This window comes from Canis lupus, chromosome 7 (assembly GCF_011100685.1).
Source record: "Canis lupus familiaris isolate Mischka breed German Shepherd chromosome 7, alternate assembly UU_Cfam_GSD_1.0, whole genome shotgun sequence".
In the NCBI taxonomy this organism is placed as follows: domain Eukaryota; kingdom Metazoa; phylum Chordata; class Mammalia; order Carnivora; family Canidae; genus Canis; species Canis lupus.
In genome coordinates this window covers 50,621,496-50,633,315 of record NC_049228.1, presented here as the reverse complement: position 1 = coordinate 50,633,315, position 11,820 = coordinate 50,621,496, and the positions used below count along the sequence as shown (strand labels likewise).

The 11,820-nt window shown below is 37.0% G+C and overlaps 1 non-coding gene across 1 annotated transcript; it reads left to right on the top strand.

The window, feature by feature from the left end:
- The first annotated feature begins 8,952 nt into the window (after positions 1-8,952).
- LOC119872723 lies at positions 8,953-9,077 on the top strand. Its single transcript, XR_005362754.1, has one exon. It is a non-coding gene; the product is annotated as a small nucleolar RNA SNORD22 (small nucleolar RNA).
- The last annotated feature ends 2,743 nt before the right edge of the window (positions 9,078-11,820 follow it).

Genomic DNA, 11,820 nt, shown 5'->3' with positions numbered 1-11,820 from the left:
TTTATTCCATTCTTGCCTCCTTTGGTTGAAATTGTATCTCCGTGCATTAAGATCCTTTATATTCCCTCCGTGTCACCTCTAAGCAATGTTGTAGGCATCTCCTGATTTGCTTCAATCTGGGTTGAATAACTTTCACAACTCCTGTCCAGCTGTCCTTTGGAATTTCCCTTTGCCATCATGCAGGGGATTCCCTTGGCTTCTCGGGTCAGAAGCTGCATTTCCTTTATGCCATATCTCCATTTTCGGTTTATTTTATTGTTTTTGGCAAAGTGTATCATACTGTAATTTCATAAGACCATGTGCATAGGAGGAGAAGTTTTGTGATCTCACATGCCTAAAACGTCTTTATTCTACCTTCATTCTTGGTTGATAATGAATAGGTATAGTATTTTAGGTTGGGAATAATTTTATCTCAGAATTTTGAAAGCATTTTTCCATTTTCTTGTCTTAGTTCAGTTTTGTTTGCTTCATTTTAAGAAATCAGATGCCATTTTGACTCCAGAAGCTTAAAAATAACCCACTTTCCCCTGTTGTTCTAAAACTCAAGATGCCGTGTTTTTGTACAGATGTATTTTCATTCATTTTCGTGGGCCCTTCATGGGCTCTTTCAATATGGCTACTCAATTCCTTGGTTCTGAGAATGATTCCAGAGTTTGTGTGTGTGTGTGTGTGTGTATGTGCTAAATTCCTTTCTCTGTTTCTTCTACTCATTCTGTCTTGAACTTTGTTATGCAGACATTGGAAATCCTTTACCAATTTTCATGGGTTTTTAAAATATTTTCATCTCAGTCTTTTGCTCTTTTTGATTTTTTCAAGTTTACATTTCAATATTTTTATTATATTTTTCATTTATCTTATTATAATTTTTTATTCCCTAAAGTTCATACTTCTTCTATTAATGGTTTAAAAAATATCCTCCTATTATTTCCTAGATTATATATATTTCTTGGACACTGAACTTCTCTTTCCTCTATAAGGATATTGGAGATTTTTTTTTTTTTTTGAAATTTACTTTTCTTGCATAGTCTCTTTTTTCCTCCCATCTGTTCTTATTTGTTTATTTGTTCTGGCTTCTCTCCTGCTTATTGTTTGCTGTCTACTTGCATTTATAAGTGTAAACTAGGACACTTACTAGAATTCCTGAATTCATGAGTGGGAATCATCAACTTTAATGTTCACTCAGGATAATCTAGTTTGGCTGTTTTAATGAGCAATTATCTATGTCAGCACATTTAGAATTTTTTCCATGTGGTAGCCATATTCTCCAGAGAAATCTCTTGATTTCTTCACCTGTAGAAATTGGCTGAAATTCTGGTGGAAAGAAAGACCAGGAGTTTTAATAGTCACTAATATCATGGTGTGCAAAATGGTGTACCTTCCTACAACTGTGATTGACATCATCTCTTCCAGAGATCACTGCTTGCCTTCTTCAGAGCATAAAATTCCAATCTTCTGACGGGATGAGAGATGGCAGTTACTCACCTATGCAAGTAGGAGAAAGAATCTGGGAAGACTCTCAATTAATGTTTCTCAGTGGGAGAGGTTTATTGATATTTGGGGCTGGACAATTCTTCGTTGTGTGGGATTGTCACTTATAGTGCAGAAATAGATCATTGCTGATTCTAGCTCACTGAATGCCAGAAGCCACCCTTCCTTCATTGGGATACCCAACACTGCAATCCCATATTCTAAGGACCCCCAACAGTTGACACTGAGAGATAAGAGAAGTGAGTTCTAAACACCCTTTTATCCACTTTTCTTATTTCAAGTCCTAAATAAACCATCTCCCAGAGATACCATCAATTCTTGAGATTTTTAACAATTCTGCCAGAGTCCACCAACTCTGGAGTTTTTTAAGGTTTCTTCAGGGTAAATTGAATTGCTTCTTTGGCTTAGCTGCTGCCAGTTTTGAACTTAGCTTTTGGACATTCGATAAATTATTTAATATACATCAAGTTTGCAGCTTCCAAAATGTTTATTGCTAATGTTTCCTTTTCTTTGTTCTCTTTGTGAATTTGTATATTTTTTAAAGATTCTTTTTTTGTTGTTGCTTTAGTGGGGTTCAGCAGGGAATGGAGGCTAATGAGCACATTCTACCTACTGTCTTTAGCTGTTATGATATATCCCTTTTGTGTGCTATTTAATTTATGTCTGCAATAACCATCTGAGGAAGAAACTCAAATTATCTCCATGTTTAAAGAAAAAAATTGGGTTGGGGTGACTGGGTGATGGGCAATGAGGGGGGCACTTGGCGGGATGAGCACTGGGTGTTATGCTATGCTATATGGTGGCAAATTGAACACCAAAAAAGAAGAAGAAGAAGAAGAAGAAGAAGAAGAAGAAGAAGAAGAAGAAGAAGAAGAAATAAAATCTAGCTAAAGTAATAAATTATCCCCTAAAAATAATTTCCTTACACAAAAATTTCTGCATATTTTTAAGGGAATTTTCAGACCCTCTGACTCTAATCTAAGAACCTCAGAAGTTCATGGATTCTTTGATCTTAATAATAGTAGAACTATATTCTGAAAAAGCACCCACCTCAAATTTTACTTTTTTGTACATAAGAACTAGATAGATTAACATTTTTCCCCCGGACTTTTCAAATATGCTTTTGAAAAAGATCCTTTGAAGCTACTGTAGGCAAAAGTTATTTTAAGTAACTGTTACCATGTTTTTCCCTTTCTGTTCTAATGAACAAGTGAACTTCTACAAATTCCAGCTCATAATAATGACTATGAGAAGAAAGATAAAAGTACTGTGTGTGGAGGCTTACCCCGTTTCTTGAAACTTTCTAGAGTTTTCTCTATTTACAGAGTAGAATAACTTAAACATCGATCAATTTTTCTCCTGACATGTTATAACTCAGGCAATGCACAGTAGGTTTCCCTTGCTGAGTATATTTTGATGGTTAATTTTGTGTTTTAACTTGGCCAGACCATGGACACCCTGGTACTTGGTCAAACACTATTCTGGGTGTTTCTTTTAGGGTATTTTTGGATGTGATTAATATTTAAATCTGTAAACTGAGAAAAAGTAGATTGCTCTCCCTTATGTGGGTGGCCCTCATCCAATCAGTTGAAGGTCTGCCTAGAAGTAAAAACTGGACTCTTTCCTAAGTAAGAGAGAATTCTTCCTGCTTGGCTACCTTTGAGCTGAGACATCAGAATATTTTTTTTCCTTTTGACTTGAACTGATACCCTGGCTGTTTCTAAATTTCAAGCCTCATGGTCTTCAGACTAGAACTACACCACTGGCTCTCTGGCTTCTCAGATCTTTGTACTAGAACTAGTACTACACAATCGCTTCTCCTAAGTCTTCAATTTGCCAACTCACCCTGGAGATGGTGGGACTTACTGGCCTCCATAACGACATGAAATAGTTCCTTATAATAAACCTCTCTGTAGATAGATGGATGATAGATAGATGATAGATAGATAGATAGATAGATAGATAGATAGATAGATAGATAGACTATTGGTTCTGTTTCTCTGGATAGACTCTGGTTCTGTTTCTCTAACATATACATATACATATGTATATGTATATGTACATATGTATATGTTAGACAGGAGGAGATTTAATGGAAGAGAAGGAAAATGGTTTAAAATAAAAGGATGGTGTACTTTTTTCCTTTTAGAACAAAAGATGCCAGGCCATGATGCATGCTCTACAGGTAATCCCAGAGTGCTGTGCAGAGCAGAGTTCTGTGGAGACTCATGATGAATTTATTGCCCACAGAGCAACCACTTCACTGGACCTTAACAAGCAAAATATTTAATTTATCTGCATGTCAAATCAGTATCTCAGCTTTTCTTGTACTTTGAAGGCTTTTCTTTTTTTTTCTCTTAAATTTGAATGGGAAGAAAGCAAGAATTTTTTTCCTTCTATCACATCAAAATGATTTTGTAAGTTTATGGAACCAGAGGAGATGCACTTTAAATATATAATTGTTTAAATATTCTGTTTTACTTTCTGCAACATGATACACTAGTAAATATAAGGAATCATGCATCAGAAAGGGCGAGGTTCAAGTTCCAGTTCCTTCTCTTTGAAGTTGCAGGAGTACAGCTAAATCTCTTATCCTATCTGGGTTTTCATTTCTTCTTTTGTTAAGTATAGAAAATACTACCTGTTTTCCTTTTTGGAAAGTAAAAAATAAATAAGATAATATGTAAGAAAATATATGTACTATGTGTCTAATAATTAGTAAGATATATTTTAATACCAAAAAAGGAAGGAAAAAAAAGAAAAAGAAAAAAAAGGATTGGAAAATAACTTTGCCAAGAGGAAAGCAACAGTTTTGTCTGCACACACACACACAAAAAGATGACTATCCTTCATCTCAAATCTTTAATGCTATATTTTCTTTCATATATGAGTCTATGCATAATTACAATTAGACCTAAGATTTGTGTCTACAGGCATGTCGGTATCTATGTTACAGATTTACACAAGCAGATTGAACTGCTTGCTTTCCTTTTCTGAGCTTAGCTGGAATGGTTCCAGAATGAAAGGGATATTGATTAATCCCTCAAACCCCCTACAGGCCTGAACATCAATGGGATTATCTCAAAAAGCCTAAAAAAGAGACAGAAGGATCACAGAATGTTAGAGTTAGAAGGGATCATCAAATCCAACCTTTCCCTACCCCTGTTTTTCGAACTCCCCAGATAAAGAGAGAAGCTTTGAATGAACTGCCAAAGTTCATTTGAGTCAGTGGAAGCACAGGTGTAATACTTTGGCTTCTTAACTGTCCACCCTATTGTTTCACTTTTCCTCACACCACACTGCTCTGATTTAGGTGTTCATGTCTTTAACGGGAGATTCCAGACCTTTTGCATGTGGTATCCTTGACTCCCTTTTGGAACAGTTGGCTTTTTGCATGTGGGATTTGGTTTTTTTTTTTTTTTTTTTGGTCTGGAGTTTAACAACTATTTGGAGAGAAGGTACAAAAATTGTGTTTTTTCCCCTGAAAAGAGGTGATGATTAGAAATAGGGATATGTAAAAATATAATTTTTTAAAAAATTTTCTGAGAACACTTCCTTTGGGAAGGGAACTCTCTAGGCCACTTATTAGGGCAATAGGGAATTGTTTCTACCAACAAGTACTTGGATTTTCTTTTTCCACAATTTAAGGGTCTGGTCTCTGTAGAGTCAAAACATCCACTGTAAATTAAGCTGTTTGGGGCAGTGCTGAGAACAGGTGTTTCAAGTATCACTGAATCACACGCTAATCTTAAGAATAGAAATGCTTCCGTTCTTAATTCCTAGATCCCTTCTTAAAGCTTAGGAAAAGGAATAATAGAAGAAAAAAGCATGACTTGCTTTTTTTTAAGATTTTTTTTTTAACAGCAGTTTTAGGTTCACAGCAAAACTGAGAGAAAGGTACAGAGCTATTTCTTATACACTTGCATAAACTGCCCAATTATCAGCATCTGCCACCAGAGTGCTGCATTAGTTACAACTGATGAACCTACTGTTCACATATCGTTACCACTCAAAGATCATAGTTTACATTAAGGTTCACTCTTGGTGTTATACATTCCATGGTTTTCTTTCTTGTTTTTTTTTTTTTTTGACAAATGCATAATGATGTGTATGTACCATTATGATATCAGACAGAGTAGTTTCACTGCCCTAAATATCCTCCACCTATTCATCCCTCCCTCTCCTATAACCTCTGGCCACCACCAATCTTTTACCTGTCTCCATAGTTTTGCCTTTCCCAGAATGTCATATTAGAATGATATATAGTCTGTAGCCTTTTCCAATTGGCTTCTTTCACTTAGTAATATGCACGTACGTTTCCTCCATGCCTTTTCCTGGAGTGATAGCTCATTTCTTTTTAGTATAGAATAATATTTTATTGTCTGGATGTATCATAGTTTATTTACACATTCATCTATTGAAGGACATCTTGGTTGTTTCCAAGTTTTGGCAATTATGAATAAAGCTTCTATAAACATCCATGTGAAGGTTTTTGTGTGGACATAAGTTATCAACTCCTCTGGGTAAATACCAAAGAGCATGATTGTTGGATCATATGGTAAGAGTTATGTTTAGTTTTATAAGAAAGTGCAAAATTGTCTTCCAACATGGCTGTACTATTTTGCATTTCTATCAGCAATCAACGAGAGTTCCTGTTAGTCCACAGCCTCACTAGCATTTGGTGTTGTCACTGTTCTGGATTTTGGCCATTTTAACAGGTGTATAGTGATATCTTGTTGTTTTAATTTGAATTTTCCTAGTGACATATGATGTAGAGCATCTTTTTACATGCCTATTGGCCATCTGTAGATGTTCTTTGGTGAGATATCTGATAAGGTCTTTGACTTATTTTTCATGTGGTTGTTTGCTTTCTTATTGACTTTTAATAATTCTGTATTTATTTTGAATGCCAGTCCTTTATCTTGTATGTGTCTTTTGTAAATACATTTTTCCCAATCTGTGGCTTGTCTTCTCAATCTCTTGGCAGTATCTTTTGCAGAACAGAACTTCCTTAATTTTAGTGAAGTCTAGCTTATCAATTCTTTTTCTCATAGATTGTGTGTTTGGCATCATATCTAAAAGTCATTATTATAATGACATACAGATTTTCTTCTGTGTTACCTTCTATTATCTTATAAAACTAAGTTTTAGAGTTTTACATTTTACGTTACCTCTGTGATTTATTTTGAGTTAATTTTTGTAAAGAATGTGAGGTCTGTGTTTAGATTTATTTATATCTTTGCATGTGGATATCCAGTTGTTCCAGCACTGTCTGTTAAATGGGACTTCTTACCCAAATATTTTTGAGAGGGAAAAAAAACCCACAAACATTTCAATTGGCCCTGGGTAAAAGTATAAAGTTCACTTCCAGTGTCCTATCACTTTTTCTTTGCCTGAATTCTCAGATTCTTGTGCTTTCTCAGGTCTTCTTTAGAGAGCAGGAAAAGGCTATTTCTCCCAAGGCATTCAGGAACTCAGATTATTGCTCTTTTAGCATTGTTTTTACCTTAAGGATATTTGAGAAAGATGACATCATTTCCTTAAAAGAGATACATTTCTCCTGATTGCATTTTCAGTGGGACCCATCAGGCTCTGCAGGCACTTAGGATAGCATGGTGGTGAGACTTTGAATTCTGATAATGAAGCAAGAAAATATATTTTTTTAAACTTTGGTTTCAGTGTCACTCTTTTTGCCATATATTCTTATTTAAAGGTTCATTGCCCAGAGGAAAACTGTACATTGTCTGGACTGGGTGCAATTTTCTGAAATTTTGAGTATTTGCTGAGCTTCGCTAGAATCTTGTGAATAACCTTGAGTTCAGAACTACATTCCCCATTAACATCACCACTAATAACACTCACATACACAATGTTAGGCAAATATGTTAAAGAAGATGTAAGAAGTAGCCTGTTCATTTTTGATCCTGGCACTTATTAGGCTAGTACCCAAAACTGTGAGTCTGGATACCACTACTTGGCTCTCCCCAGTTGTTGCTTTTCTTCTCTTGACCGTGGCTCCTGTGGTCTATGCTATTTCTTAACTCCTTTCTTCAATGAGAACTATGTAAGATCTGAGTTCTCATTCCTCAATCTGTGATCCAAAACTCGCTACCCTTTGTTTTTAAGGTAGACATCAAACAGCGTAACATCTTGGTTAATGTCAGCTGGCAAACAGCTCTTGATTGTTTGCAATAACTGCTCTCAGAAGTTGTTTTATTCAGTTAAATATTCTGGTGCCTTGAGATTAATTTTGGCTTGCTTAGCAGAATATACTAAATCCTACCTACATACCGTACTTAAGTGAATCTTTTTCTATCATCTCCGCCACCTCTTCCGCACACTTTTACATTTCTGCCATCACAACTGCAATGTCTCTCCAGTGTTGTGGTCCCACATAGCATTTTCTGTATGAGACTCTTAATAGGTATGGGGAGGAATTATGGATTCATTTTCAACTTTGCAGTCATCTTTGAACAGTTCCTCCTAAATTTTCATGCAATATAGGACCAAGATAAAGACTCTGGTGCAAGAGTAGAAGAAAAATTGCAAATAGGAACAACGCCAATTTCCTTTGCAGAATGCCAGCCCTGCCATAAACATAGACACTGAGCTATTTTCTACTGGAGCCAAGTTTATTTCCTACTCACACCTTAAGGGGATATTAGACAACTGAAGTAATGCCTATAATGTTTGCCTCATGTTCTGACAGTTCTGATATTCATTCTTCCTAAATACTCCCACTTCCAACAATTTCATCCCATTTCCTTTGGAGCTAACTTTGTTTACTGCCTCATGACTTCAGACCTCATCAACACCCTCAAGACTTGTTTTTCTATCTCCAATGCTCTGGGCTTAACTATGTGTTTTCCTGCTACCATGTTTACTATCCTAAAGCACAGATTTTTCAGCTCAGTTCCTAGTTCAGTTGCCCAGGGAAGGACCTATGTAGTCTTGAGTCAGTGGCACACACAAGTGCTATCATCTCCGTCTTTTCTCATGTTCTCTTTCCATGTGAATTACCTGTACCAGGCAGGTTTATGGGTCTGCTGCCCCATCACAGAATTCCTGGTGGATCTCAGGCTTTGTATGTAACCCATATTCATATCAGTCCTATCTGTCTGAAAAGTTCTACACTTTTTACTACATAGATCTAATGCATTATCCAAGTCTTAATTCAAATTTTCAGTTTTTATTTCTTTATAAAGACTTCCTTAGCAATCTGAAAGAATTTCCCTCCTCTTATCTTCAACCACATTTATTACTTGCATTAATCATGTTGGCACAACTTAATCATTAGTGATTCTGGTTATTTTTTCATATGCATCTCTTTTGTTTACCCAGCTGTAGGGTAAGTCCACAAAGCAATCAAAGTAAGCTCCCTGCAAGACATATCTGATTATATCATTCCCTTGTCTAAAACTTTCCAGTAGCCCCCCTTTGCAGTGAGGATAAAGCCCAAATGCTTCCTAGTGAAGAAACAGTCACATGTTTTACCTCCTGTCTTAGTCCCAGAGCCTGTAAAGGTGAACCCACTGGGGCTGGCTGGGGGAAAGGAGGAAGCTTGCTCCAGAAGGAACTGTCTGAGGGATGATAAGGGATTTCTAAATATGGGAAAGGGGAATAAGTCATTTGGTGAAGTCAACTGTACATACTTCTTTGTAGGTCTAAAGAAAGAACAAAGCTTTTATATAACAGGAATCCAGTTCTTCAGGGATACCAAAAGGAAATTTTTTTTAAAGGTTTTTATTTATTTATTCATGAGAGACACAGAGGCGGGGCACAGAGACAGGCAGAGAGAGAGGAAGAAGCAGGCTCCATGCAGGGAGCTTGATGTGGGACTCAATCCCAGAACTCCAGGATTACACCGTGGGCCGAAGGCAGGCACTAAACTGCTGAGCCACCCAGGGATCCCCCCAAAAGGAAATTTTTAAGTCATTTTTGGTGCAACCTAGCTGGAAATTAGTATGTAATTGTTTGAGCCTTGCTGAATAAAAGTTTAACCTTCAAAAAAAAAAAAAAAAAAAAGCCCAAATGCTTGTAAGGCCCTTCACTACCTGACTCATGCCCACCTCTCTAGCTTCATCTACATCTATGTTTATTGTTTTCTCTCCTTCAAACTTTAAGGTAGTAGATTTACGTTATGGATTTTATATTCCTGCCTTCAGTCTTGCATATAATCAGCCATCAAATCCTTGAACTCAACCTGCTAAATATATTTAGAAACTATCCGTTTATCTCCATCCCTATTGCCCCTAATTTGAAATATAACAATATTTACTCTTTCCCTGAATAGTGACTTACCCTCCTCATGTCCTAAGTGATTTTCTAAAATAAAGTGCTGAGTTTGAAGTGATTCTGAGTTATCAAAATAGGTATTTAGAGTATGAACTTGGATATGTACATTCAGGGTTAAAAAATAAAGTGGGATTCGTCAAATTGCTAATTATAGGGACAGATGATGACAGGAACAAGGACAAGAATATAGTGTGAGTGAAGCAAAGGGTATAAGTCAGAACACGAAAGATATCTAACATTAAAAAATGGAACCTGAGGGACACCTGGGTGGCGCAGCGGTTTGGCGCCTGCCTTTGGCCCAGGGCGCGATCCTGGAGACCCGGGATCGAATCCCACGTCGGGCTCCCGGTGCATGGAGCCTGCTTCTCCCTCTGCCTGTGTCTCTGCCTCTCTGTCTCTCTCTGTGTGACTATCATGAATAAATAAATAAAATCTTTTAAAAAAATAAATAAAAATAAAATAAAAAATGGAATCTGAGAAAGAACAGCCAGAGAAAGAGAGGAAAAATAAGCTAGTGGGGTTATCATAAGAGATAAGAGGAGAAAGTGATATGCAACAAGATTTACAGTGCTGAATCCTGAAAGCATAGCCAAGGCAGATCAGGATTGAGATGCAATGTGTTACAACATCTGTGTAGAGGAACAGGTCAAACTTATTGTTCATTTACTATATGCTAAATACTTGACTATGAGCTTATTTAAATTTTCTTAAACAGTGAGGTAGATTTTTGTTCATAGATTAAAAGAGGCTATATTTCTGTGTGTGTGTGTGTGTGTGTGTGTGTGTTCTGCAAATCAGGAGAGATTTGAACAAATTTAAATACTGATTGGTAGGACCTATAGAGAATCAGAACTTGCAGGGAACAGAGGAAAAGATAGAGAGAGGGAGTTCAGCTAAGATAGGTAGGAGACAGTGGATGCATAGCCCAGGTGGAGGGATGAGTACATGCCAATAGCAGGAGGGCCACAATACCTTTCATTTTCAGCCAGGCTGGTTAATGCATGGGCTGCTTGGAAGCTGACTGAAAGAAAAAGATAAGCAAAAGATGCCATTTCTTTCTAATGGCTTCATTTTGAGGTGAATATAAAGGTGAGCTCATTTGCTGGCAGTCAGTTATTAAAGGTAGAAAAAGGATCGATGCATTCGCAATCTGAAGATCTGGGTTCAAATTTCCCAGCTTTGATGATTTTCCTACAGCATCTGAGCTGGCCTTTTAGCTGCCAGCCAGGTTCATATCTCTCAGCTTAGAGAGTTGTCATGGCGACATCTAATCCAGGGACTGCCACATAGTAGGCATTCCAAGAAATTATAGTTAAATATGCATCTACATTGCTCTCCCCCTCACCCTTGTAGGTTATTGAATTAGAGATCAGTAATGAGCTGTTTGAAAGCTTTCTGCCAACAGCCATTATAAAGATAAAAAGGAAAGAAAAAGCTTTAGTAAAGTAGCCAGAGCTATATTCTCTGTAGAAAGGAAGGGTGCTCTGACTTCGTGCCCACCATGCCTAGGGCCATTAATGAAGCCTGGCTCCTTTCTCTCATCATTGCAGCCATTCAAAAGGAGAAAGTTCTTCTTGGCAAGGAAGTGCTATTTTCAGAGACAAGATTAGGCTCATTTTGGGCAGGAGCCATGCTTCTTCAGTCCCGGCACCTCTGAAGATTAGGTTAAAAGGTAAGAAGGAATGACTCAGAATAATTGCATTGCTTTACTGTGAACTTTAAGATCTTTTAGTGGAGGAGTTTTACAAGCAGTGATAGATAGTCATGGAGAGAGGAAAAGTACAAACCCAAGGGACAGGAACAGCAATGCCTGACTGAATTTCTACACAAAAAGAAGGTTGGCCAGACTTGTTATTTTTTCTACCTCCCCCAATTTCACAGGAATATTTTTAATATGCTTTATTTTTCTCAGGTTCTGAAAACTGAATTCTCCCCCCTATCCACCTTCACTATATAACTGCATGTTTTCTGTGAAGCAGATTTTAGAAATCCCATTCTGAGATCAGATATATCAAAGTAAACACTGTCTGTACATGT